Source organism: Canis lupus, chromosome 22 (assembly GCF_048164855.1).
Source record: "Canis lupus baileyi chromosome 22, mCanLup2.hap1, whole genome shotgun sequence".
In the NCBI taxonomy this organism is placed as follows: Eukaryota; Metazoa; Chordata; class Mammalia; order Carnivora; family Canidae; genus Canis; species Canis lupus.
This window is the reverse complement of record NC_132859.1, coordinates 30,937,802-30,965,081: the sequence shown is the minus strand read 5'-3', so window position 1 is coordinate 30,965,081 and position 27,280 is coordinate 30,937,802. Positions and strand designations below refer to the sequence as shown.

General features: G+C 36.3%; 1 protein-coding gene and 1 long non-coding RNA gene across 3 annotated transcripts in view; both read left to right on the top strand.

Annotated features, from left to right (window-relative positions):
* ZNF385D (zinc finger protein 385D) overlaps positions 1-27,280 on the top strand; it is an 897,042-nt gene that overhangs the window by 485,115 nt on the left and 384,647 nt on the right. The gene's annotated exons all lie outside the window — the stretch shown is intronic.
* The window catches only part of LOC140614110 (uncharacterized), a 55,926-nt gene continuing 49,551 nt past the window's right edge, over positions 20,906-27,280 (top strand). Inside the window, exon 1 of the long non-coding RNA XR_012015005.1 lies at positions 20,906-20,976. This is a non-coding gene — a long non-coding RNA (uncharacterized lncRNA). The remainder of the gene's footprint in view (positions 20,977-27,280) is intronic.

Sequence of the window (27,280 nt, the reverse complement as noted above, 5' to 3'; positions counted from 1 at the left end):
CGCTGTATCCCCTTACACCCATTTGAAATGCTTTAATGATGGGGCGGGCAGTGGTTGAGCCTCTGCCTTTGGCACAGGTCATGATCCCGGGGTCCTAGGATCAAGCCCCACATCTGGCTCCCACAGGGGAGCCTGCTTCTTTCTCTGCCTATGTCTCTGTCTCTCTCTCTCTGTGTCTCTCATGAATAGATAAAATCTTTTAAAAAAAATACGTTCATGATAATATATTCTTTTAAAAAGGTAAATGACCTCATTATACTGTTGAGTGAAGGGATTTTTTTCCTTCCATAAATAATTCAAAAGCAGATTCCGTCCGATCTATGTCCAATAAATAACAAATTCTAAACTAGTATGAAATTACTTTTTGAGGTTTCACCGTGTATTGATTCCACCTATTTATAAGTTTGTAAAGCAGATTCATGGTGTTTCTTACAGACTCTGGAAGCCCACAATGTGTAGCAAGCACTCTAATTACTTGTAGTGTTCTTTCACAGGCTAATCTTATAAATAATAACTTGAAGAAACAACTGTATTACACCAAATGAAAGTGATATGACAAGTGATGGGCTCTTATGAAAATAAAAAATACTGTCCTCAAACTCCCAAAGTATTTGCTGCAAAAGATAAGGGAAGCATTGTTCTGAAGGTAGGATGGCTCCTCCAGGCTGTTATAATCACACTAACAATGTTTGACTATTTGGTCAGTAGCACTATTAACTCTGAAGGCTTCATTTCACACACCACTTATATTTACTTGACCTACATTTCTGAGTTATTGGCATAATAAAGAATGATATTTTACAAGGACATTTTTAGGCTTGAATACTAAGCTTCTTAGTAAGAAGATACAATGAATAGAATTAAACAAGGTGACAGAAAGGAATACATAATGGAATGGAAAGCTTTATAGTTATCTGCAGGCACACCCAGAGCCAGAAGACTAATTTTAGAGTCATAGCAATAATAGTAAACCTGAATAGTCCTTCAGAAAATGGATAATAGTATTGGCTTACTTTACTAGTTTTTATAACACTAGTACTTAATGAGCATTCATGATGTACCAAAGACTGTACTAAGCACTTTAAATATGTTCACCTTTTTGACCTTCACAAGTTCTATTGTATCCATAATTTAAACATAGTGAAACTGAGGTTCATAAGGATTAATCAACCTCTCCAGTTACTCAGCCAGAATTAGAGGAGCAAGCACTCAGAAGCAAGGTAAATAGCCCAAATTACGGATGCTGTAACTGATGATCAGAGAATTTCTAACTTTCCTAAGACTCTTCATCTAATGCATTTCCTTTTTATCATAAATAAGATTGACATAAAACGGATGCATACCTGGCCAACCAATCAGACCTCATGATAAGGATCAAATATCATGTATATTTTCTTTAAACTATCTTGGTTGTTGAGCTCAGGTTTTCAAAACGGCAATGAAGGACTAGCTGAGAACTAAACTGGGATGAATGCTGTGTGTGCATATGTGTGTGTATACACATAAGGAAATTATAGACACAGCATATATATTACTGAGGCACAGTTGTTACCTGGATCTTCTTTATTCTGTTTTTTTTTTTTTTTTTTTTTTTTTTTTTGCTAAGAAATGTATGTCAATGAACCAGCAACATGGGCATCATTTAGAAGCTGGTTGGAGATGTAGACCCTCTCCCAGACACAGTGAATCAGAATTTCCATTTTGAACGAGCTCTCCAGGCTATTCATATGCATATCGACATTTGAGAAACACTGAACTTACTGTGTTCATGTTCTATAGATGTCTGGATTTGACTGACACTTTCTTGTGTCTACACAGATACACTAATAGCTCCTAATTTTTTTCTCTGTTGGCAACATGAGTCTAGTCTTTAAAATTCTGACCTTTCTGCATCAATCATACTGACATATATTGACTGTATGTCTTTGCAAGTCCTTGTCCTTTTCTGAGCTAAAGCCTCGGTGAATAACTCTTCCAGTATTCAGTAGACCCTCCATAGCTTCTTATCTTGACTCCACTACTAAATTTCTCCAACTCTTGAGTTAAATACATTTGGTTAAATACTGATTTGCCCTCAGAAACAGACTTAAAACGTATGATTTGGTGACCATCCTATGTGTATTAAATGTGAATACTGTTTATTTCTCATAACCAAGAAGGTTGCTCAAAGAGTGAAGACAAATATTTAGTATGAATATTTGACACTTATTAATTTATTCATCCATCCATGCTTTCAACAAATAATGAGTACTACAAAGGCCTAGAAAAGAGAAGATATATTACAAAATATAATCAAACACTGGCATTATTTTTAAAAGAATGTTAATACTTGAACATTTAGCTTGGCAAAATTGAAATAAATGGGGCAAATGAAATACAGAATGAAAAGAAATTAAACTATCAGTATATAGTTTCTACATTTTAAAGATACTACAAATTCAGTATCAGTAAGTTATTTTACTTATAGATGAGCTCTAACATGGTTTCCCAACATGATTTTATGCTACTGGCCTCTGGGATTTTGAGGACAGTGGAGTCTATGAATATTTACATGTATAGCTTCAAATATATATATCCTTTTGCAAGAAGATTTTTTGCATATATTTTCACATATTTGTACACAAAATGAGAGAAAGTGGATTTTTCAAACGCAACTAAGTGGGGTGGGATGTAGGACAGCATTAGTCTACCTTCATTAAGCTCCAGAAATCCTGGAAACAATGGAGACCATGTAATTGAGCTAATAGTTCAGTTTGACTTGAAGTTAGATGTGTCTTAGGTCATAACTGTTGGCACAGCACTCACAGATCTGTAGTGGCAGATGTAACAGGACCACGCAAAGAGAAAAAGGATTTTCGTAAGAAGGGACAGCTGCCTGCCTGGACAGTTTCATCTGGGCTGCAGGATGATGGTCTCCAAAGGCTTTTGGCTTCTTCTAATTACCTCGCTTTAGTATAAGCTCTCATGCTGGAATCCCATACACATAGCACAATGAGGACATGGAGAGAATTCATTCAAATGTGCACTATAATGTGGCAATGAAGTTTACCTCTGGTCTCTTAATAAAAATATTGGCATATCTTCAGTCAGGAATGATAAAGGGAAATATTTTGTTCTGTTTCTGTTGTTCATTTTTTATTCCTGTAATCCTAGTGTGATGTAAGAATCTCAGATTGATTCACATTCCATGCTGATTCATATCACTTTGATCATGTTCAGTAGCAAACCTCTTGTACTTACCACATTTGTCTTAGGCTTTTAACCTGAACTTGCTAAACAGTAGAGATATCCTGCCTTTGTACACAGAATTAATTTATCAATAATGCTTACGTGGTAGCACTATTTCTACCTCCAAGTACTTAAGTACAGAAATGTGAAAGATATTCTGCATCATTTTGAAAAGTTTCTTTAAAAAAAGAATTTGATATCAATATAGAAAAGTGTTGATATTTCCTAATATACATGAGATCCTTGGGTATCTGTTTCAATATTTAATTCCCTATACATTTGAAGTACTTTATGATTTAAAAATATACTTTAAACCTATTGAGGGGTTATTTAGATCATATGACCAGATGGTCTATCTTTATGATTGTGATGTCTTCAAGGCATGGCATGGCTTTCCTGATGTGCGAGTAACTTCTTTTTCATAAAGCTGCTAGGACTTTTCTTCCTGTCTCGCTTGCCCAGGTTATATATGCAAAGTATCAGGGGAATGCTATGTGCTGATTGGCATAGAACAGGTTATCTCAACCAACTACTGTAGCAAAGAGATGGGATTACCTTGATTGGGTTATACAGAATAGATATTACCCACAAGTTTATACATTTCATTAAATAAGAGAAGGAAAGACTCTTGGGGAGACAACCACAGTATTCACCACATTCTCCTGTTCTGCTGAAGCCATATTCACCTATGGCTAGTAGAAAGATTCTTTCACCATATGCCATTTGGCTTTCCCAGCTACAGTTTGCAAAATAATTCTGACTGATCAGTGATTTTTGTGTTAAGCTGTTTCAAATCAATTATATATTGGTCAAATTCTCCCCATACTCATTTTAATTAATTGCATTTATCTAAATTTCCACTCTGCACACAAGAGAATTTACCTGTTTTCAAGGTCGTATTAGAAATGTCATCAGAGTACAGCACATTAAGTGATACGAGTGAAAGCAATTAGACGAATGCATTTTCATGAGCAGCAACTGATGCCCCTAAATGAAAAATTTCACTTACTTCTGAACTTGGAATAATTGCAATTATTCAGAATTTTCCAGTTTATGATGACAGACTGTATCAATACCATTGAAACACCTGTACTATGACATGACAAAAAATAGAGCTTGTTTTGAAAGCAGTCTGTTTCCTTGGATTTCCCAGATGCACTGAAGATGAAGCATGAGGCTGTGAGTTGACCAACCTCACTGGCTTGGCTGACTGGACTCAAACACTTTAGTTTGACCTTGAATTGGTGGAGTTTAAATTCTGCCCTTTGCCCCAGGCTGTATATTGTAAGCATCGCAAAATATGGATGTATCTTAATCAAAGCTTTACCATAGATCAGCCATAAAGATAAGCACTGGCAGATGTGCCCAGAGACTAAAAGAAATCAGAACTACTAAATGAGAATTAGTCAGTGAATCTAAACGGATGTTATTACATTCTGCCCCTTTTCATTTGATTTGACAGCAATCTCCAAATGGAACTCCACGTGGGTTTGCTACAGACAGATGTTCAAATTCCCTTAGCCTGGCCTTCCCTGGAGCAGCAGAAAGCCATTGCAGTGGAACTGCCCTCAGTACCAATGGCTGAAATTAATAGATGATTTTGAGGCAGAAGTTAGAGAAAATGTTTGTGAGCCCGGCTTTGAAAACTGTTAAGATTTTATTAAACCTGATGATGGAAATGTTAAACCTAATACAGACAGGATGCTTATCTATTCCCAGGAGCACTTTGATATTGGGAATGTAAATGTCTCCCTCTTTAATTGATGTTGATATGGGGAAATCTGTACCTGTCCAGCTGATGAAAGAGATCCAGGAAATTAAAAGAGGAATAATCAACTTACAAAAGTAGGCAGTAACGCTTTTAAATATTTAACTTGCCTCATAAAAATAGTAATTATTCTGTAAAAGTATATTCTACATCAGGGGTTGTCAGACTATAGCCTGCAGGTGAAATCTCTTTGACCACTTGTCCTTGGAAATACAGGTTAATTGGAATACAGTTCTGCCCATTTATTTACATACAGCTGTTTGTGCACACAGGACGGAGTTAGGTATTTAAAATAGGGATCATGTCACCACAAAGCCTAAAGTATTTAGTATCTGGTCATTTACAGAAAAAGCATGCTGAAACTTGGTCAATTACAATCTCTTTTGGAAATACTTTTTTTTTTTTTTTACACAAAAGAGTATACTTCTGTAGTTATTAATGTGCTATTTTTACATTCATCTTAATTTCATGTATTTTTACCCAAAAAGACCACTGTATTAGTAAAGTTTCTGAATCTGAAAAAGCGATTTCTGAGTTTTTTTCTTTTCTTTTCTTTTTTAAGTTTTGATACTTTTTCAAGTCAAACTCTGTCTGAAATTATTTCCCCATTTCAGCAGGATGCGGAGCGTGACATCCTCCATGTCCCAGGGAAGTACGGCATACATAATGCATGAATCTTAGGGAAGATCTGAGCCTTTGAATACACAATTACACTTTGGGCTTAAAATGGAAAGTGCCACGTTTGGAAGCAACTTGAAGTTTCCCAAAATATTTGTTTGCAGTTCTAATTTCAATAATTAACATACGGATTAAAACATTTTTCTTATCTTCCAATTCCAGCAGTGAGGTCAGCACCTCATAGCTATGGGGAAAAATGCCTTTAGAGTTTCCTGAGTCAAAGCCCACAATAATGTTTCAGTGGCAGGCTCTTTGCAGGAAGGAGAGCTCAGTAGGCTGCTGAATTGATGGGCCTACACCTTGACATGGCATGAGACATACTGTTTTGTTGCTTTTTTTTTTTTTCCCTGAATGCCCTATTTTGTGGGCATTTGATGAGAGCAAAGGGAGGACCAGTAGAATGTCCTTTTCAGCTACATGACCATAAAAATGGGCAACTATATTTCTCCCTTTATTGTTTTCCAACTTCTATTTCTTTCTTTCCAAACTCAACTACTTAAGAGGTATGATATCCACACACTGATGACCCTGACTTTCTCCAACTTCTGGGCTTTCCACATGCTGGTTTGGCTCCTTTCTTCCTGAACCAGAAGTAAATCTGCAGACAGAGTATAAAGTGTAGTTTTACCAAGGGAAGTTCTTTGAGCTTCTGGGATCTCAGAGCAGAAAGGCTCAGTAGTTGCTTTGAGGCTTTCATCTCTTACCTGTATTTCCTTACTATTTACAGAAATAATAAATTCAAGTTCCAGGTGGCATTGCTACATGAAAGAATCCATTCCTCAAACGTCAAATATGAAAGTTGAGTTTTAACTTTTCTCTTCATTATATGTAGGGGGTGATGGCTGTGATGTATGCTATTCTGACTTCCTGATGCCAAATCTGTTCCTAGATTGCTTGACATAAAGCAGAGCTCACCATAAATGGAGTATACAATTAAGAAAAACAGGAACTGCATGGCATTTACAGATTGGCCCTGTTACCTGATGGGTGGTTACAGTGAAGCCATTATGCCTTACCTGCAAGCAAAGTGAGGAGCATAGAGCTGCAACGTGGGAAGTTGAATTAATGAAGCAATCCATGAAAGCCACCTAGCTAAATGGAGGAGTTACAGGTAGAACATCCACAGAACTAAGAAATTTTGGACCTGTATATCTACCCATCCATGTGAACATTTAATTGAACCAAAGGATTGATTGTGTAAATAGCCTTTCCTCCATGGCTTCTGTTAGACCTCCTTACCTTACCCCTCTCAGAATTACATCTTCTGAGTTTTATTGTGATTTTATGGTCCTAGCATTCTTAAAAGTTTCTGAGGTAAACAGTCATTTGGATTCAAAATCTGAGTTTCCTCTGAAACCATATTTTAAGCCTTTCATTTGCTCCATGACTATTTATTAAATGCATATTGGTTATTTTCTGATTATCCCTCAAATCCATCTCCATCCCTCTCTGCCTGGCTCTGTGTCCTGAGAGACTCACCCCTGGTTTGAATTGCTGGGTTCCATTGATTCCAAACTTCCACTGGGTTTGGCCAATGGACAGTGTCACCAGGAGATTCAAACGCACTAGACAACAGAGGTTAGGGCAAATATCCTCTGCTCCCTTGATGTTTCAGGCTGTATAACTGGGGCCATTCCCTTTCTATATAGAACTAAAACTTCTGGCAGCCAACTCCTCATCATGACTTCAGCTCTCACTGAGCTCGCATACCTCTTTAGCCTCCCTACTTCTTCTTAGGGTGTCAGGATTATAAGGACTTTACCACAGTTGCTAATTTTGGGCTGCAAATCCCTTATCAGTTTTTTTTTTTTTTTTTACACATCTCCTTATGTACTTTCTACCTTAAAAAAAAACCAACAACTCACTACTTGAGTAGAATTCTATTTTCTTATGGGACCTGAATAATACAACTTAATATATGTGAGTCACTGTACTAGACTTGGGGATACAATGTGAACAAAATATCAAAACAAAAAAACAAAAACAAAACAAAAACCCTACTATCATGCCATTATAGTCTAATAGGAAAAGACCACAATACAAAATATAAAAGTGACTAATTAAATACATGTTGACAGTACTATGAAGTGATATAAAAGAAGATCAAGTGGATAAGAAAAGCTAGTGATGGCTGAGATCAAATTATTATGGTTTTAAATACAGTAGTGAGGGAAGGTCTTGAGCCAGGGCATGGAAATTTTATTTCTGCTATAAATAGTACATTTCTTAGATGGAGTCATGGTAGAACCTGTGAAGGCTGTTTACCTTAACTCCACTTAGAATTGTCTCCCTTGAGTCTTATTTTATCATATCTGTGACTTCTTTATTTTTTTAAGATATCTCAGAAATCTCAGTTATCAATTACCTTTGAAACCATATTTTAAGGACATTGCATTACATTTGCTCAAAGGAACTTTTTATTGAGCACCTGCACCTATGAGCTGGTTGTTCCTCATGTGCTTTGTTAGAGGTATAGGGGCAAGAAGAGAAATGGACTACCTAGTGAGGAAGACACTGCAATATCCAGGCAAAAATGATGGTGGCTTGGACTGGGTGGCAATGGAGAAAGGGATGAGTTGTGGTCAGATTCTCATTTAATTTAAAATGTAGAGCCAACAGATTAACTTATAGATTCTATATGGTGTATGAAAAACAGAAATTAGAAAAACAAAACAGAACTCCAGGACTTCTGACCTGAGCTGTTGAAAGGATGAGATAGATGGCAATTAGAGAAGACTTTGAAAGGAAGATCAGGAGTTTCACATTGTATATGTTGTTTCATCACATTGTATATGTTGTATATGAAGTGTTTGTTGTTATCTTAATGTAGATGCCCCATTAGTAATTGAGTTTAAATTTCACAGAAGGGATTCAGAAAAAAGATAGAAATGTGGGAATGTCACTTAAAGCTAAGGAACTAGAAGAGAGTACAAGGGAAATGAATGGATATAGAGAAGTAGGTGGATCTATGGAAATAATCCTGGATAATCTGATGTCCGAACTTCAGTTATTGAAACACACCCACAAAAAAGAGCCATGAAGAAATGATCATTGAACGAAAATGAAAGTTTGATGTCAACCAGTACTATAAATAAAATACCTCATGTGAATAATTTCCCTTAGAATTTACAGCAATATAATTTCTGTATACACACACACACACACACACACACACATACATATATTGTACTCACATAGTATATTCTATGTATATGTGTGTGACTATATATGATAGATAAATTTTATCCCGTCTTGTGTCTGGTGTTATAGTATTAACAGCTACCTCTTCTCAATACTTTCAGCAAGATGTAAATTCATCAGCAAGATGAATTAACATCATGATATACTAGAATTATTGGCACAAATTATTACTATAAAGCTTCAAATGCCATTTCACTGAGCTCATAATCTTTAAAGCAATATTTACATTCAACAGAAGTTTCATAGCTATTACTTTAAGTTTACTTTTTTCTCTGTATTCTCTTTTTTAATTTTAATTCAAATTGCCAACATATAGTATAACACCCAGTGCTCACTATATCACTTGCCCTCCTTAATGCCCATCTTAAGTTTACTTTGAAAACAAGTTTTCATTCTGTATCTTTCAGTGCAAATGGTTAAGAAAAAGTCTTTGAGAAAAACTAAATAGCAATTCTGCAAGTAGAAGTGCTCTGGGTCTATATTAGCGTACATCTCATTTGGACAACTTTTTCTGATATATATGAGAAGAAAGAAAACTAAAAACTGTGCTTTCAAAAGGCTGTGATTAATGCAGTGATTCTAATTTCCTGTGAAAATAGGAAAGAAATGAAATCCAGGCTCACAGGATTAAAACACTAGAAATGACAAGGAAGTCCTTAGTTCTACAGAGGGCAAATGATAGGAAGCCTATAGTACCTTATCTTCATAAAGAAATGCAACTCCCTGGCAGTCTGTGGAGAGTGTGCATCTTGTCACACCCCACACCATGATTAATTCCCTAGGTGGTGCAGACACAATCTCTGCTAGAGCAGGGCAGTTTGGGATGCCAAAAAGTACGATTTTTCATCAGCTAAAAAATTCTTAAGGGAAGAGACAAATTATTTTCAGACAATATGTTAGGACTAGATTGCAAGCAAATTCTTAGAGAAAATAACAATATGGTAAGTTACTTTCTGGGTTGGGTATAGGAATGGGTTTGGAGATATAACTATTGATAACAGCATGGCCAATTTATTAAGAGACCTAGAAACCACTGAGATAAACTCATTGAGAGCTCTAGTGGGTTTTGAATCATGGTGTCTCCAATAGTTACCTTTAGAGAGCATGCCTCCAAAACAAAATGGGTATTGCAATGTATCCAATATAACTTCCCTAATGATTTTCTCTTGACCTCCATTTCTCATTTCATTGACAAGGAATAAATTGCCAAGTGAGTTGTCAAGGAATGCTTTTATAAGGACATAAGATGAGGGGATCCCTGGGTGGCTCAGCGGTTTGGCGCCTGCCTTTGGCCCAGGACGCGATCCTGGAGTCCCGGGATCGAGTTCCGCATCAGGCTCCCGGCATGGAGCCTGCTTCTCCCTCCTCCTGTGTCTCTGCCTCTCTCTCTCTATGTCTATCATAAATAAATAAATAAGTCTTAAAAAAAAAAAGACATGAGTTAAAGTTTAAAAGAAAATTAAAAAGTAGGCTTGAAAACAATATGGCAGCCTGCCTAAAACTCACTGGTTCTGCCCAACTTTACTTTCAGTTCCTGCCATGGACATTAGGGGCAGATGTGCTGCACAGAGGTATGGTTTTTGTTGCTTTAGCCCAGGCATATGGGAAGGAGGACAGTCAAGTCAGTCTGTCAAGGAAGGGAAATGATGGATATGATTGCCAGCCAATCAAGTCTTCTGGCAAACTGTAGGTACTTAATTTAATGTTTGTTGAATGAGTTTACATATATGATTAATGAGCAAATACAATTTTCTGTTTACTACTCAACTCCTTTATCATTTCTTAACTTGCCATATCAATCTCTTACTCAATAACATTAATTAATTTGTTCTATTAATTAATTCACCCAGTTAATGGGTCAGTTAGTTATTCTATCAATCAATTAATATTCATGCACTACCTATTCAGTACTACGAGGTATTCTAGATTCTTGAAATAGAAATGGAAAACTCATAGTCCTGATTAAAGGGATTCTTGGTAAGTTAAAGAGCTAAAGAAGTAAATAACAAATCCCAACAAAAAAGATGCTGGTACAGGTACAGCAAAGGGTCAGAAAAGCAGGACCTAGTACATAATTTCAGGACCCAGAGCAACATGAAAATGCACATTCCTTTGTTGAAAAATTAAGAATTTCAAGGTGGCTATAGCATAGCATTAACTAAGTGTATAGCCTTTATAATAATGGGGCCCAGTACTATTTCTATGGTTGTGTGTCCATGAAGCTAGCTAGCCCTGAAATGGAGGATTATCTGATTATCTATGTGGGATATTTCTGGGAAGATTTTTGGAATAAGTAGTATATAGGCTCTGTTACGAGAGAGGACTTGTAGTTTGTTTGGCATGGTTGAAATAGAATGTAAGTAAACAAAGACATGGGCCTTTTACAATTTCTTTTTAACTGTTAAATGGCAAATGTTGTGACCAGGAAGTAATGATTGGTTCAAAAATTGATTGAAACTGGAGAATGGAATAGTCAGACTTGAGAATAAAATAGAAAAGTAGATAAGGAGCCAGTCATGACTGTCCTTGTGACAATGCTAAAGAACATGGATAAGTATCATAGTAATATCTTCCTTCAGTTTATTTTATTGAGGTTTAATTTGCTACAAGATGCATAAATCTTAAGTGCACATCTTTATGACTTTTTATATTGTATGTAATCTTATAACCACCTAGATAAAAGTATAGCGTATTTTATCCCCCTAGAATATTCCCTCGAGTTACTTTCCATTCAATAGCCAAATCTCCCATAATCATTGTTCTGATTTCTGTCACTGTACATTTGTTTTCCCTTTCTTGAACTTCATATAAATGGAATCATACAGTATATATGCTTCCTTTTGTCTTGTACTTGATATTTTAATGAATGACTTTACAGCCATATTTTCAGTTAATCACTATATTAATACTTTCTCTTTTTATAAATAGAAAATTAATACTAGTAGTTATGAATAGCATATCACATTATATGGTTAACAAGCAATACAATTTTATTGTATACAATACAATAAAATCTACTCTTCCAAGTGTAAGCTAAGTTTCTCCACCATTGTTTTTCACAACTTCCTACTTGGGCATTCATAATCTGATAAAGTGACATTTCAGAACTTAAAAAGAACAGGAATGCAAATTTTGAAAAATTAAATTCTAAAACTTAAAAAGGGGGAGGGGCAAGATGGCGGAAGAGTAGGGTCCCCAAATCTCCTGTCTCCACCAAATTACCTAGAAAACCTTCCAATCATCCTGAAAATCTATGAATTCGGCCTGAGATTTAAAGAGAGACCAGCTGGAATGCAACAGTGAGAAGAGTTCGCGCTTCTATCAAGGTAGGAAGACGGGGAAAAAGAAGTAAAGGAACAAAGGCCTCCGAGGGGGAGGGGCCCCGCGAGGAGCCGGGCTGAGGCCGGGGCGAGTGTCCCCAGGACAGGAGAGCCCCGTCCCGGAGGAGCAGGAGCTGCACCGACCTTCCCGGGGGAAAGGGGCTCGCAGGGAGGTGGAGCAGGACCCAGGAGGGCGGGGATGCCCTCGGGCTCCCGGGGACACTAACAGGCACCTGCGCCCCGGGAGAGTGCGCCGAGCTCCCTAAGGGCTGCAGCGCGCACGGCGGGACCCGGAGCAGCTCGGGGGGCTCGGGGCGGCTCCGGGGAGGGGGTTGCGGGGCGGGAGCAGCTCAGGGGGGTCGGGGGCGGCTCCGCGGAGGGGGCTGCGCGGTGGGAGCAGCTCGCGGGGCTCGGGCCGAGGAAGAGGCTCCGTGCAGAGGGGGCTGCGCGGTTCCAGGAGCAGCTCGGAGGGGCTCGGGGGCTGCTCCAGGGAGGGGGCTGCGGGGCGGGAGCGCGAATCCAACAGCGCAGGCCCCGGAGCACAGGGCGCCGGGACACAGCCCAGGATCCCGACTCCTCCCGGGACAGGCAGAGGCCGGGAGGGCCCAGGACAGCGAGGACGCTCCTGCCCCAGCTGAGCAGATCAGCGGCCCCGCCCCGGAGCCTCCAGGCCCTGCAGACGGAGAGCTCCGGAGTTACTGCGGGGGCTGAATCCAGGGCTGCAGAGCTGCCCCGCCACTGGGGCTGTTCCTCCTGCGGCCTCACGGGGTAAACAACCCCCACTGAGCCCTGCACCAGGCAGGGGCAGAGCAGCTCCCCCAACTGCTAACACCTGAAAATCAGCACAACAGGCCCCTCCTCCCCCAGAAGACCAGCTAGACGGACAAGTTCCAGGGGAAGCCAAGGGACTTCAAGTACACAGAAGCAGAAGATACTTCCCCGTGGTTCTTTTTTTCTTTTCTTTTCTTTTTCTTTCTTTCTTTCTTTCTTTTTTTTTTTTTTTTTGTTGTTGTTCTGTTTTGTTTTGTTTTGCTTTGCTTTTTGATTTGTTTCCTTCCCCCAACCCCTTTTTTTCTTTCTTTTTCTTTCTCTTTTTCTTCTTTTTTTTTTCGTTTTTTTCTTCCTTTTATTCCCTTTTTCTCTTTTCTTTCCTTCTTTCTCTCCTCTCTTTTTCTCCTTTTCCCAATACAACTTGCTTTTGGCCACTCTGCACTGAGCAAAATGACTAGAAGGAAAACCTCACCTCAAAAGAAAGAATCAGAAACAGTCCTCTCCCACAGAGTTACAAAATCTGGATTACAATTCAATGTCAGAAAGCCAATTCAGAAGCACTATTATACAGCTACTGGTGGCTCTAGAAAAAAGCATAAAGGACTCAAGAGACTTCATGACTGCAGAATTTAGAGCTAATCAGGCAGAAATTAAAAATCAATTGAATGAGATGCAATCCAAACTAGAAGTCCTAACGACCAGGGTTAACGAGGTGGAAGAACGAGAGAGTGACATAGAAGACAAGTTGATAGCAAAGAGGGAAACTGAGGAAAAAAGAGACAAACAATTAAAAGACCATGAAGATAGATTAAGGGAAATAAACGACAGCCTGAGGAAGAAAAACTTACATTTAATTGGTGTTCCCGAGGGTGCTGAAAGGGACAGAGGGCCAGAATATGTATTTGAACAAATTCTAGCTGAAAACTTTCCTAATCTGGGAAGGGAAACAGGCATTCAGATCCAGGAAATAGAGAGATCCCCCCCCCCAAAATCAATAAAAACCGTTCAACACCTCGACATTTAATAGTGAAGCTTGCAAATTCCAAAGATAAAGAGAAGATCCTTAAAGCAGCAAGAGACAAGAAATCCCTGACTTTTATGGGGAGGAGTATTAGGGTAACAGCAGACCTCTCCACAGAGACCTGGCAGGCCAGAAAGGGCTGGCAGGATATATTCAGGGTCCTAAATGAGAAGAACATGCAACCAAGGATACTTTATCCAGCAAGGCTCTCATTCAAAATGGAAGGAGAGATAAAGAGCTTCCAAGACAGGCAGCAACTGAAAGAATATGTGACCTCCAAACTAGCTCTGCAAGAAATTTTAAGGGGGCTCTTAAATTTCCCCTTTAAGAAGAAGTTCAGTGGAGCAATCCACAAAAACAAGGACTGAATAGATCTCATAATGACACTAAACTCATATCTCTCAATAGTAACTCTGAATGTGAACGGGCTTAATGACCCCATCAAAAGGCGCAGGGTTTCAGACTGGATAAAAAAGCAGGACCCATCTATTTGCTGTCTATAAGAGACTCATTTTAGACAGAAGGACACCTACAGCCTGAAAATAAAAGGTTGGAGAACCATGTACCATTCGAATGGTCCTCAAAAGAAATCAGGGGTAGCCATCCTTATATCAGATAAACTAAAATTTACCCCGAAGGCTGTAGTGAGAGATGAAGAGGGACAGTATATCATACTTAAAGGATCTATTCAACAAGAGGACTTAACAATCCTCAATATATATGCCCCGAATGTGGGAGCTGCCAAATATATAAATCAATTATTAACCAAAGTGAAGAAATACTTAGATAATAATACACTTATACTTGGTGACTTCAATCTAGCTCTTTCTATACTCAATAGGTCTTCTAAGCACAACATCTCCAAAGAAACGAGAGCTTTAAATGATACACTGGACAGATGGATTTCACAGATATCTACAGAACTTTACATCCAAACTCAACTGAATACACATTCTTCTCAAGTGCACATGGAACTTTCTCCAGAATAGACCACATACTGGGTCACAAATCGGGTCTGAACCGATACTAAAAGATTGGGATCGTCCCCTGCATATTCTCAGACCATAATGCCTTGAAATTAGAACTAAATCACAACAAGAAGTTTGGAAGGACCTCAAACACGTGGAGGTTAAGGACCATCCTGCTAAAAGATGAAAGGGTCAACCAGGAAATTAGGAAGAATTAAAAAGATTCATGGAAACTAATGAGAATGAAGATACAACCGTTCAAAATCTTTGGGATGCAGCAAAAGCAGTCCTAAGGGGGAAATACATCGCAATACAAGCATCCATTCAAAAACTGGAAAGAACTCAAATACAAAAGCTAACCTTACACATAAAGGAGCTAGAGAAAAAACAGCAAATAGATCCTACACCCAGGAGAAGAAGAGAGTTAATAAAGATTCGAACAGAACTCAACGAAATCGAGACCAGAAGAACTGTGGAACAGATCAACAGAACCAGGAGTTGGTTCTTTGAAAGAATTAATAAGATAGATAAACCATTAGGCAGCCTTATTAAAAAGAAGAGAGAGAAGACTCAAATTAAAATCATGAATGAGAAAGGAGATCACTACCAACACCAAGGAAATACAAACGATTTTAAAAACATATTATGAACAGCTATACACCAATAAATTAGGCAATCTAGAAGAAATGGACGCATTCCTGGAAAGCCACAACTACCAAAACTGGAACAGGAAGAAATAGAAAACCTGAACAGGCCAATAACCAGGGAGGAAATTGAAGCAGTCATCAAAAACCTCCCAAGACACAAGAGTCCAGGACCAGATGGCTTCCCAGGGGAATTCTATCAAACGTTTAAGAAGAAACCATACCTATTCTCTAAAGCTGTTTGGAAAGATAGAAAGAGATGGAGTACTTCCAAATTCGTTCTATGAGGCCACCATCACCTTAATTCCAAAACCAGACAAAGACCCCACCAAAAAGGAGAATTACAGACCAATATCCCTGATGAACATGGATGCAAAAATTCTCAACAAGATACTGGCCAATAGGATCCAACAGTACATTAAGAAAATTATTCACCATGACCAAGTAGGATTTATCCCCGGGACACAAGGCTGGTTCAACACCCGTAAAACGATCAATGTGATTCATCATATCAGCAAGAGAAAAACAAAGAACCATACGATCCTCTCATTGGATGCAGAGAAAGCATTTGACAAAATACAGCATCCATTTCTGATCAAAACTCTTCAGCGTGTAGGAATAGAGGGAACATTCCTCAACATCTTAAAAGCCATCTACAAAAAGCCCACAGCAAATATCATTCTCAATGGGGAAGCACTGGAAGCCTTTCCCCTAAGATCAGGAACAAGACAGGGTGGTCCACTCTCACCACTGCTATTCAACATAGTACTGGAAGTTCTAGCCTCAGCAATCAGACAACAAAAAGACATTAAAGGCATTCAAATTGGCAAAGAAGAAATCAAACTCTCCCTCTTCACCGATGACATGATACTCTACATAGACAATCCAAAAGTCTCCACCCCAAGATTGCTAGAACTCATACAGCAATTCGGTAGCGTGGCAGGATACAAAATCAATGCCCAGAAATCAGTGGCATTTCTATACGCTAACAATGAGACTGAAGAAAGTGAAATTAAGGAGTCAATCCCATTTACAATTGCACCCAAAAGCATAAGATACCTAAGAATAAACCTAACCAAAGATGTAAAGTATCTATACCCTCAAAACTATAGAACACTTCTGAAAGAAATTGAGGAAGACACAAAGAGATGGAAAAATATTCCATGCTCATGTATTGGCAGAATTAATATTGTGAAAATGTCAATGTTACCCAGGGCAATATACACATTTAATGCAATCCCTATCAAAATGCCATGGACTTTCTTCAGAGAGTTAGAACAAATTATTTTAAGATTTGTGTGGAATCAGAAAAGACCCCGAATAACCAGGGGAATTTTAAAAAAGAAAACCATATCGGGGGGCATCACAATGCCAGATTTCAGGTTGTACTACAAAGCTGTGGTCATCAAGACAGTGTGGTACTGGCACAAAAACAGACACATAGATCAGTGGAACAGAATAGAGAACCCAGAAGTGGACCCTGAACTTTATGGGCAACTAATATTCGATAAAGGAGGAAAGACTATCCATTGGAAGAAAGACAGTCTCTTCAATAAATGGTGCTGGGAAAATTGGACATCCACATGCAGAAGAATGAACCTAGACCACTCTCTTTCACCATACACAAAGATAAACTCAAAATGGATGAAAGATCTAAATGTGAGACAACATTCCATCAAAATCCTAGAGAAGAACACAGGCAACACCCTTTTTGAACTCGGCCACAGTAACTTCTTGCAAGATACATCCACGAAGGCAGAAGAAACAAAAGCAAAAATGAACTATTGGGACTTCATCAAGATAAGAAGCTTTTGCACAGCAAAGGATACAGTCAACAAAACTAAAAGACAACCTACAGAATGGGAGAAGATATTTGCAAATGACATATCAGATAAAGGGCTAGTTTCCAAGATCCATAAAGAACTTATTAAACTCAACACCAAAGAAACAGCAATCCAATCATGAGATGGGCAAAAGACATGAACAGAAATCTCACAGAGGAAGACATAGACATGGCCAACATGCACATGAGAAAATGCTCTGCATCACTTCCTATCAGGGAAATACACATCAAAACCACAATGAGATACCACCTCACACCAGTGGGAATGGGGAAAATTAACAAGGCAGGAAACCACAAATGTTGGAGAGGATGCAGAGAAAAGGGAACCCTCTTACACTGTTGGTGGGAATGTGAACTGGTGCAGCCACTCTGGAAAACTGTGTGGAGGTTCCTCAAAGAGTTAAAAATAGACCTGCCCTACGACCCAGCAATTGCACTGTTGGGGATTTACCCCAAAGATACAAATGCAATGAAACGCCGGGACACCTGCACCCCGATGTTTCTAGCAGCAATGGCCACGATAGCCAAACTGTGGAAGGAGCCTCGGTGTCCATCGAAAGATGAGTGGATAAAGAAGATGTGGTTTATGTATACAATGGAATATTACTCAGCTATTAGAAATGACAAATACCCACCATTTGCTTCAACGTGGATGGAACTGGAGGGTATTATGCTGAGTGAAGTAAGTCAGTCGGAGAAGGACAAACATTATATGTTCTCATTCATGTGGGGAATATAAATAATAGTGAAAGGGAATATAAGGGAAGGGAGAAGAAATGTGGGAAATATCAGAAAGGGAGACATAACGTAAAGACTGCTAACTCTCGGAAACGAACTAGGGGTGGTAGAAGGGGAGGAGGGCGGCGGGTGGGAGTGATTGGGTGACGGGCACTGGGGGTTATTCTGTATGTTGGTAAATTGATCACCAATAAAAATAAATAAATAAATAAAACTTAAAAACTTCAGCATTTTCATTACTAATTATAATGACCTTAATCATCATGATGCTATAGATAAGCAAAGAGATTGACTTACCAAACATTATTTCTGAGCTAATAAAGACAACTACGTTTTTTCCATCAAAACATTTTTTAAACCATCAAATAGGAAAAAATTTAAAAAGTCAGATATATATTTCTAGATCTTTTACTAAAAATAACTTGGTATTTCATACCAACAGTAAGAAAGATTTTATTCTCTTATGTAAGTAAAATTAGTCACACTTAATTTTAACATATATTTGCTGTTTAAAAAAAACATTGCTCTGGATGTATCTTTTCATTGTTTGCTTAGTTTTATCACAAACCACTTTCAATTTCCTTGGAAGTCTGATTTTTAAAATGTATCAGAATTTTAATTGGCTTTTACCACTGGAGAAGGAAATCTTAGTAATAGGTATAAATGGATTTTGCATTAGTATGTGAAAGGAACAAGTGGAAGAAACTAAAACTGAATTTTGGTCTCCCACAATATATTTGAACATGGATATATAACTTATTTTCTTTGTGGGATTATTCTATTATATTTCATGATGACTTTATCAGGAGTTTGAGGGGGTACATTTTCTCTTTGGATACATTTTTCTTTAGATTGCCTTATCTTTCAATATTCTAACCTCTGCTCTATTCCCTTTTCTATTAAGGTTCATTTATTTCATAATGACCCTTATCCCTTAAAATAGTTTCTCAATTTACAACTTCCCATCTTGTCCATTATTTTATTCCTGGTCAATTCTTATTAAATGCAGCATCATTGTGTCCTAAACACTACTGTAGAGATGTTAGAACCTACTGCTCAGCTCTGGACGATAATTACTGCCTAATCTTATCCTATTCAGAATCACAACAATTATTTGGAGAAAATAATTCCCTATTTACAATCAAACATTTAGCATGATCTTCATTTTGTTTTTGACTTTGCTACCTCAAAAGTAAAAACAATGTAGAAATCAATAAAGCCACAGGTGTAGAGATGACAGTTTTCAAAGTAATGCTGTCTATTACAGTCACTTAAGGAAGCTCTTTTATGAATAAGACCTAAGAAGGGTGTTAGAAATGCCCTGAGGGAAACTACTATGCAATTAATTGAACTTGTTGAAATTTCTACCTTCTCTAGATTGTCTTGCAAAGATTCCTTAGAGACATACCATATGACTCCTTTAGCTTTAGGAAACAATAAATTTACATCAGAAAATAGAACATTTTTTTTTTGTTGCTTAACAACACCAAAATGTCTTTTTAAAAAATAATCTTTATAAAAACTATTTAGCATTTATTTCACTATTGGAAAAATATTTTGAGGACCTATCAGGTACAGTTTTAGGTAATGGAGAGGGAAAAAAAGACAAAAGGTTTTGATTTTTCTGTCATAAAGCATATTAGAAGAAGGAGAAGAGCAATAGTGACAGTGATAAATGTTGGGAAGGTGAAACAGAGCAATAAAACAAGGGATGTCTGCTTTAGGTTGAGTAACCAGAGGACAAAGACCAAGGTAGATGTAAACTTGTTATATCTGAGAAACAGAAAGATGTATATAACTAGAACACAGATATGGAAAAGGAGAAAAGTGCAAAATGAGAGAAGAATCTGGCCTCTGATTTGACGAGTTTGTATTTTATTACAATTGCAGTGGACACAAATAGGAGAGTTTTGACTGAATAGCAGTGAGACAATTTTTTTAAATCCAATTTTTGCTAAAAATATTGATCACTTAGTTTGCTGCTGTTAAGAGAATGGACTGCAGGAAGCAAGAGGTAAGAATGGAGAGCTGTTGAGTGGAGCTCTTCAGACCTAGGGATGCCTCTCCTAGTAATAGTCATCGTACAGGGTACTCTGTGGCATGATTGTTTTAACAGAATCAATTTACAACTCCTCAACTTCCATATGTATTCTTTTCTTTTTTTAAAGAAGTATTTATTTATTTGAGTGAGAGTGCAGGGGAAGCAGCAGAAGGAGAGGGAGAGAGAGATTCTCAAGCAGACTCCCCACTGAGTGCAGAGACTGATCTCATAACCCTGAGATCATGATCTGAGCCTAAATCAAGAGTTGGGCATTGAACTGTCTGAACCACCCAGGTACCCCCATATATATTCGTTTCTAAAACTGGCCTTCCTGGGATCCCTGGGTGGCGCAGCGGTTTAGCGCCTGCCTTTGGCCCAGGGTGCCATCCTGGAGACCCGGGATCAAATCCCACGTCGGGCTCCCGGTACATGGAGCCTGCTTCTCCCTCTGCCTGTCTTTGCCTCTCTCTCTCTCTCACTGTGTGCCTATCATAAATAAAATAAAATAAAAATTAAAAAAAAATAAAACTAGCCTTCCTGAAAACACTCTTTGATCATTCTATTTTCTCATAATTCCCATAATTTTTCATAATTTACTAAACAAGGGCGCAGCTCTTACCCATTTAGAATCTGTTATGGTATATTGCCATGGTAAAATGTGCTCGGATACCAAACAAAGGGACAATTAGAACTATTGGTGTGGGTACTAAAAAAGTGAATAACTAGTTACTAGGAAAATTTCTATAACATATCAGGTAAGATTTCGTATTTGTCATTTTACTAAGATTGTTGAAAATACTTTTTTGGTAGATCACGATGTGATGGCTGGATGCAGAGCCAATAATTCAATAATATTACCATCACAAAACATCCATTGCCCATCTACTTATTCAAATTAATATAATGCTCAGTGCTTATACCTGTAAATACACATAAAAGGAAACATAATTAATCTTGAAGATTGTATCATTATTAATATTTTGTAAAGCTTATTTTACGTTCTTTTAATCAGCTTTGATTAATACGATCACAACATGGAGTCTTATTATTACAAGAGATTTTCTTCTTTGCTCTTTATGCTGTTTAGTATTCCTTTAAGAGTCTGTGCCACAATTTGTTTAGTCATTAGCACTTTAAGGAAACTTGAAAGATTTCTAGTTTTCAGCATTTTAAATAAAGGTTCCATGAACATTTACATGAAATATGTTTTGATTTCTCTTGTGTAAACACTTAGGAGTGGAATTACTAAATCATATGTTAAATGTATATTTAATTTTACAAGAAATTGCCAAACTGAAGTGGTTATATATGTTATACTTTCACCAGCAGAGTGTTACCCTCTGGTTGCTCTGCATTCTCACTAATATTGCTATTTTGGGAAGTTTTAATTTTAGCCAGTCTAGCAGAAGGCTGCTGGTGTCTTGCTGCCATGATGACTAATAATGCTGAGAATTTCATGTGGTCATTTATATATTTTCTTTTATGAAGCACATGTTAAAATCTTTTGCCATTTTTAAAAAGGGAGCATTTTTCCTTTTGTTATTGAGCTGTAGGTTTCTAAAAAATAAATTTTAGATAAAAGTTCCTTTTAGGTATATGTATTAGAAATATTTTCTTTCATTCTGGCTTGTTTTTCATTTTCTGAAGAAGAAATTTTTAAAATGCAAAAGTTTTAACTTAAATAAATTCCAATTTATCATTTTTTTCCTTTTATGATTAATTTTTTGTGACCTAAGAAATCTTTGCCTATCCCACGGACATAAAGATTTCTTCCATGTATTCTTCCAGAAATTTTGTGTGTTTTTTTTTTTTTTTTTTTTGGTGCATTTGAGTTTAATTTTTTCTGTGGTACAATGTAGGCATCACAACTCATTATTTTCCATATATTTTCCCTTTAAATAATATTGGTATTTTGAAATTTAATTAACTATTTATGTATAGGTTTAATTTGGGGCTGTATATAAATCATGTTAACTTGTATGTCTATAGTTTTCATCGAAATACTGCATTTCCTTAATGCAGCTTTACAGCATGTATAAGTCTTTTGAGTTAGTTCTGATTTTTCAAAATTTTTCTTGTTAATCTATGTTATTTGAATTTCCACAAAAGTTTTAGAATTAGATTGTCAGTTTCTCTAAGAAAGTATGCATGTATTTTGAATCTGGTGGTATTGAAATTTCCATTTAAATAATATTGAGTATTCTAATCCATGAACATAGTATATCTCCCTATTTTGGTTTCTTTAGTTTTTTCTGAGGAACATTTTATTCTTTTCAACATATAGGTATTCATATTCATATCTTTGTTAAAGTTATCTCTGTGTGTTTTTAAGTTTTTAATGCCTCAAAATGATATTTTTAAAATATAACATGATCATTGATCATATTCAGAAATATAATTACTTTTTTGATCATGTACTCTGTAATATTGCAAAACTACCTATTTCTAGTAGCTCTGTAAATTCATGAAACTTTTTTGGTACATGATCATGTCATCTACAAAAAAGATAGCTTTACTTCTTCCTTTCCAATCTGTGTCCTTTTATTATCTATTTATTACCTATTTATCTATGTATAATTTAATTAGTTTAACTTTTATTCTATTGCTTTTTCTCTTTTCTTTCACATTGTGTGGGACTTTGATATAATGTTGAGCAGAAGTAGTGTTTTAACCACTGATTTAAAATTTTGAGCCTTGTTTTATGACCCAGAATATTGTCAGTGTTAGTAAATATTTCCTAAGTACTTGAGATGAGCATATATCCTACATTTGTTGATAGTATTTCAGTAATTTAACATAAGTAATTTATGTTATTCTAATCTTATATATAATGTTTATCATAATGAATATCCACCTTTATCTCAGGTAATATTACTTGTTGGAAATAATTTGTCTGATAATCATATAGTCACTCCAGTGTTCTTAGATTTACTATTTGCATGATCTGACTTTTTCCATCAGATGCCTTTACTCTTACTCAGTCTTTACATTTAAAGTGAATTTCTTGAAGACTTAAAATTGCTTCTTAGTCTTTAAAAATCTATTCTTGGAGCACCTGGGTGGCTCAGGTGGTTAAATGTCTGACTTTGGCCCAGGTCATGATCTTGGGATCCTAGGATAGAGCCCCACATTGGTCGGGCTCCACACTTAGCAGGGAGCCTGCTTCTTCCTTTCCCTCTGCCTGTGCTCCCCCTGCCTGTGCTCTCTCTCTCTCTCTCTCTTTGTCAAATAAATAAATAAAGTATTTTTTTAAAAAAATCTATTCTTATAGTATTTTTCTTTCATTTGGTATATTTAGGCAGTTTATATTTAATACAATGATAGATGTACCTAAGTTTACACATATCATTTTGCTATTGATTTTATTTTTGTCTCATCCATTCTTTGTTTCCTTTTTCCTATTTTTGAAAAGTATTTTATTTATTTATTTGAGAGAGAGAGAGCAAGAATGGAGGGGGGGTGATAAGGGAGAGGGACAAGCAGACTCCCTGTCGAGTGAGGAGCCTAACACAAGACTTTATCTTAGGATCCTGAGACTATGACCTGAACAGAGGTCATAGGCTCAACCAACTGATTCACCCAGGTGTCCCTCTTTTTTTCTATTTTTATTTTGTATTTTTGGATTGAGTATGTGTTAATATTTGACTTTATCTCTTTATTAGTTTATAGGCTATACTTCTTTGTTTAATTTTGTGGATTTTACTCTAGTGTTGACAATTTTCTTTTTTTTTTTTAATAATTTTATGTATTCATGAGAGACACAGAGAGAGAGAGAGAGAGAGAGGTAGAGACACAGGCAGAGGGATAAGCAGGTTCCACGAAGGGAGCCTGACATGGGACTCAATCCGGGGACTCCAGGATCACGCCTGGGGCCGAAGGCAGACACCAAACCGCTAAGCCACCAAGGGATCTCCAGTGTTGACAATTTTCATCTTTAACTTGTTAAAGTATACCCTCAAATAATTTTATACCATTTCATATGTAATGAAAAAACTTAATAATAGTACATTTTAAATTTTGTCCATTATTCTTTTTTCAGATATTTTATTTCTATAATTGCCTTTAAAGAAATTTAGTAATAGTTACATTTTCTTACATGTATATAATTTATTATGTTCTTCATTTTTTTAGGTTCCTTTCCATTTGATATTATTGTCCTCCAGCCTAAGATACATCCTTTAACATTTATTTCTCTTACAGCAGCTCTGCTGGGGTCAAACTCTTTCTATTTTTCTGAGATTTGTTTAAATTTTAGTTTAAATATGTTTTTCTGGTAGTAGAATTTTAGGTTTACAGTTTATTGCCCTTCAGTTACTTTAACTGTCATTTCATTGTCACCTGACTTGGATTTAATCTGATGAGAATCCAGTGGCATTATCATCTTTGTTTCCTTGTATTTAATGTATGTTTTCTATAGTTTTACATTTTTAAAAATCGTTTTCAGTAATTTTCTTATAATGCATCTTGGTTGTTTATTTAACTTACCTATTTTTCTGCAGTTCCTTGGACCTTCTTTTGTTATCTTTTGTTTTTTTATAAAATTTGAAACATTTTTTGGCTACTATTTCCCTAAATTATTTTTTCTTCCCTTCCTTCTGAGACTTTGATTACATGTATGCTAGACCTCTTGATATTGTACCACATATTCCCGAGCATTTCTTCATTGTTTTATCTTTTTTTGCCTCTCTTTTCTTCCATTCAAATAGTTCATAGGGCCCATTCATCAAGTCCACAAATCTCTTTTTCTGTAGTTCCTAACCAGTTAGGTTCCTCCAGTGACAATTTTATTTTAGACATTGTATTTTTCACCACTACAATTTGTATTTGGTTCTGTTTGTAAACTCATAACAAATAATTTTAGAGTTCCATTTAATATGCAAAGAGAACAAACATAGGTTTCTTGAATCTAGGAAGAAATATTTAAGCAAGAACTTTAGAAGACATACATATTAAAATATATGAGAGTAGTTTGGACTACTGAATGATGGCATCTAGGGTAGTGCTTGGAGTGAAAGTGGAAAAATGAATGGGTTTGGCATATAGTTTGGAAAATAACAATTTTAATTGGGGAAAAATGAAAGAAAATATTAGGAAATGTATTTTTTATTATTTTAATGCCCCATTTTAGGATTTGTGCTGTATATTTTATACTGTTAGTAAGAAAAAAAAAAGCCAGTGCTGAAGAAAGGCTTGTTGAATAATTAATTTTTTTATTCTTGTGTTAAAAAAAGACATAAAATAATATATAACAAGTACTTAAATGTATAATTCATGAAAATATTAGATAATGCTCAAGTATCAGCTCATGCTTTGGTATTATGTTAGACTTCACTTTCTTACTGTGTAGGATATGGCATTATTATACAGAATATGTAAGATGTATTAGGTAGATTTATGTATTCTGAAAAGAAATTACATTGACATTTGTGTTTCAGGACTCATAATATGTAAAAAGAGTAAAATACCTTGAATAAAAAATAGAAGTGTAACAGATATGTGCATACATATACTTTCTAAGTTCAAATAATATAGTCAACCAATGATATCATGTAGGGTTTAATATGTTATAAAATACAGACATGATGAGAATAATCATAGAGAAGTATTTTATACTGTTAATAAAGCTGTAAGACAGGAATATGAAATGAGTTTAAGCAATGAAAGTTTTCATAAGAGATAATATTTATGTCCCTGCAATGTGGCTATATTCAAAAATAGAAGAATGTGATCTCTAATTATCTATTCCCAAGAATAAGTGATGTCTGTTGGTGCTTTTAGAGTCTATTTTGGACCAGAGAAAATGATCAAAAGTTTAGTAAAGGTAGTATTATTAGTTATGTACTGTTTTCTGATGGAAAAAAAAGAGAAGCTATATAATGATAAAGAGATCTTTCAAATTTCTAAGCTAATCAGTCAGTTTTCAAGGTTTCAGTCATTTATGACTCATTTAGTGACTGAGTGTATATGAGTTTGGAACATTTTTTATTCTAGCCACTTTGTTACTTGATTAAAATACATAACTTTGTGTATCCAGTGTGGGAACAGATCCTTAAAATAAGATAGCAACATCCTATTGGTGCTTTAAGTGCTAATCCTTATTGATAAGTCTAAAAGAAATCTACTTTATGCTGACTTCAATGCTTGAAAATCTTTTTTCTCTTTAAATTCCATAGGCAATGTCTAGAACTCATAAAAGAATAGAAAACATTTTAAATGATGCTTGGAAAACTATTTGAAAGGCCCTTTCATATTTTAATTATTAATTATTTTCAAATTTACTGTTATATGAGATCAGGTCATGGAGAAAAATAGACAAAAAAGAAAACAGCAATTGTCAATTTATTTTGCCTGTCATCTAACAGTATTGTTCTGGATCACAACCATTCATGGCTATAAATAATCTGTCCAAATCTCACGTTATATTGGAGAATGAGATCATGGAAGTCCTTGTAAGGTGTAATCAAACGGACTTCTAGCCTAAAACTTCTACTTCACGTGTACGGACTTCTAGCCTAAAACTTCTACTTCACATGTGGCAGGGACTTTCCACCTAGAATCTAAACACAGTGCCTGAGAAATTTGTCATGCTTTTAGCAGGATTCTAATAGGTTTGCACAAGTTTATGGGGAAAAGTAGAAGGGAGAGGTGAGGGGAAAATTGTTCGTTCCATAGGACTAGAAGATGAATCAAACTGTCTCACAATTCTAAAAATAAAATTCAGCCTTAATTAGGATTTCACCACATTTCTCCAAGTTCCTTCACTTCATTCTCTTTGCTACATATATATATACACACACACACACATATATATATACACCAATGTTTTCAAAAGTTATTTGCTTTTTAAAAGTTTTTAACAGTTCCTTTTGAAGAGACAAACTTTTAACTTTGATGATGTCCAGTGTATTAAATTTTTCTACAGTTTGTGTTCTCTATACACTACTTTAAAAGTATTGCTTTCAATAATATTTTCATATATATATTCATATATATATATTCCAGAATGTTTATTATTTTATCTCTTATGTTTAAGTCCACAATTCATTGTGACTTAGTACC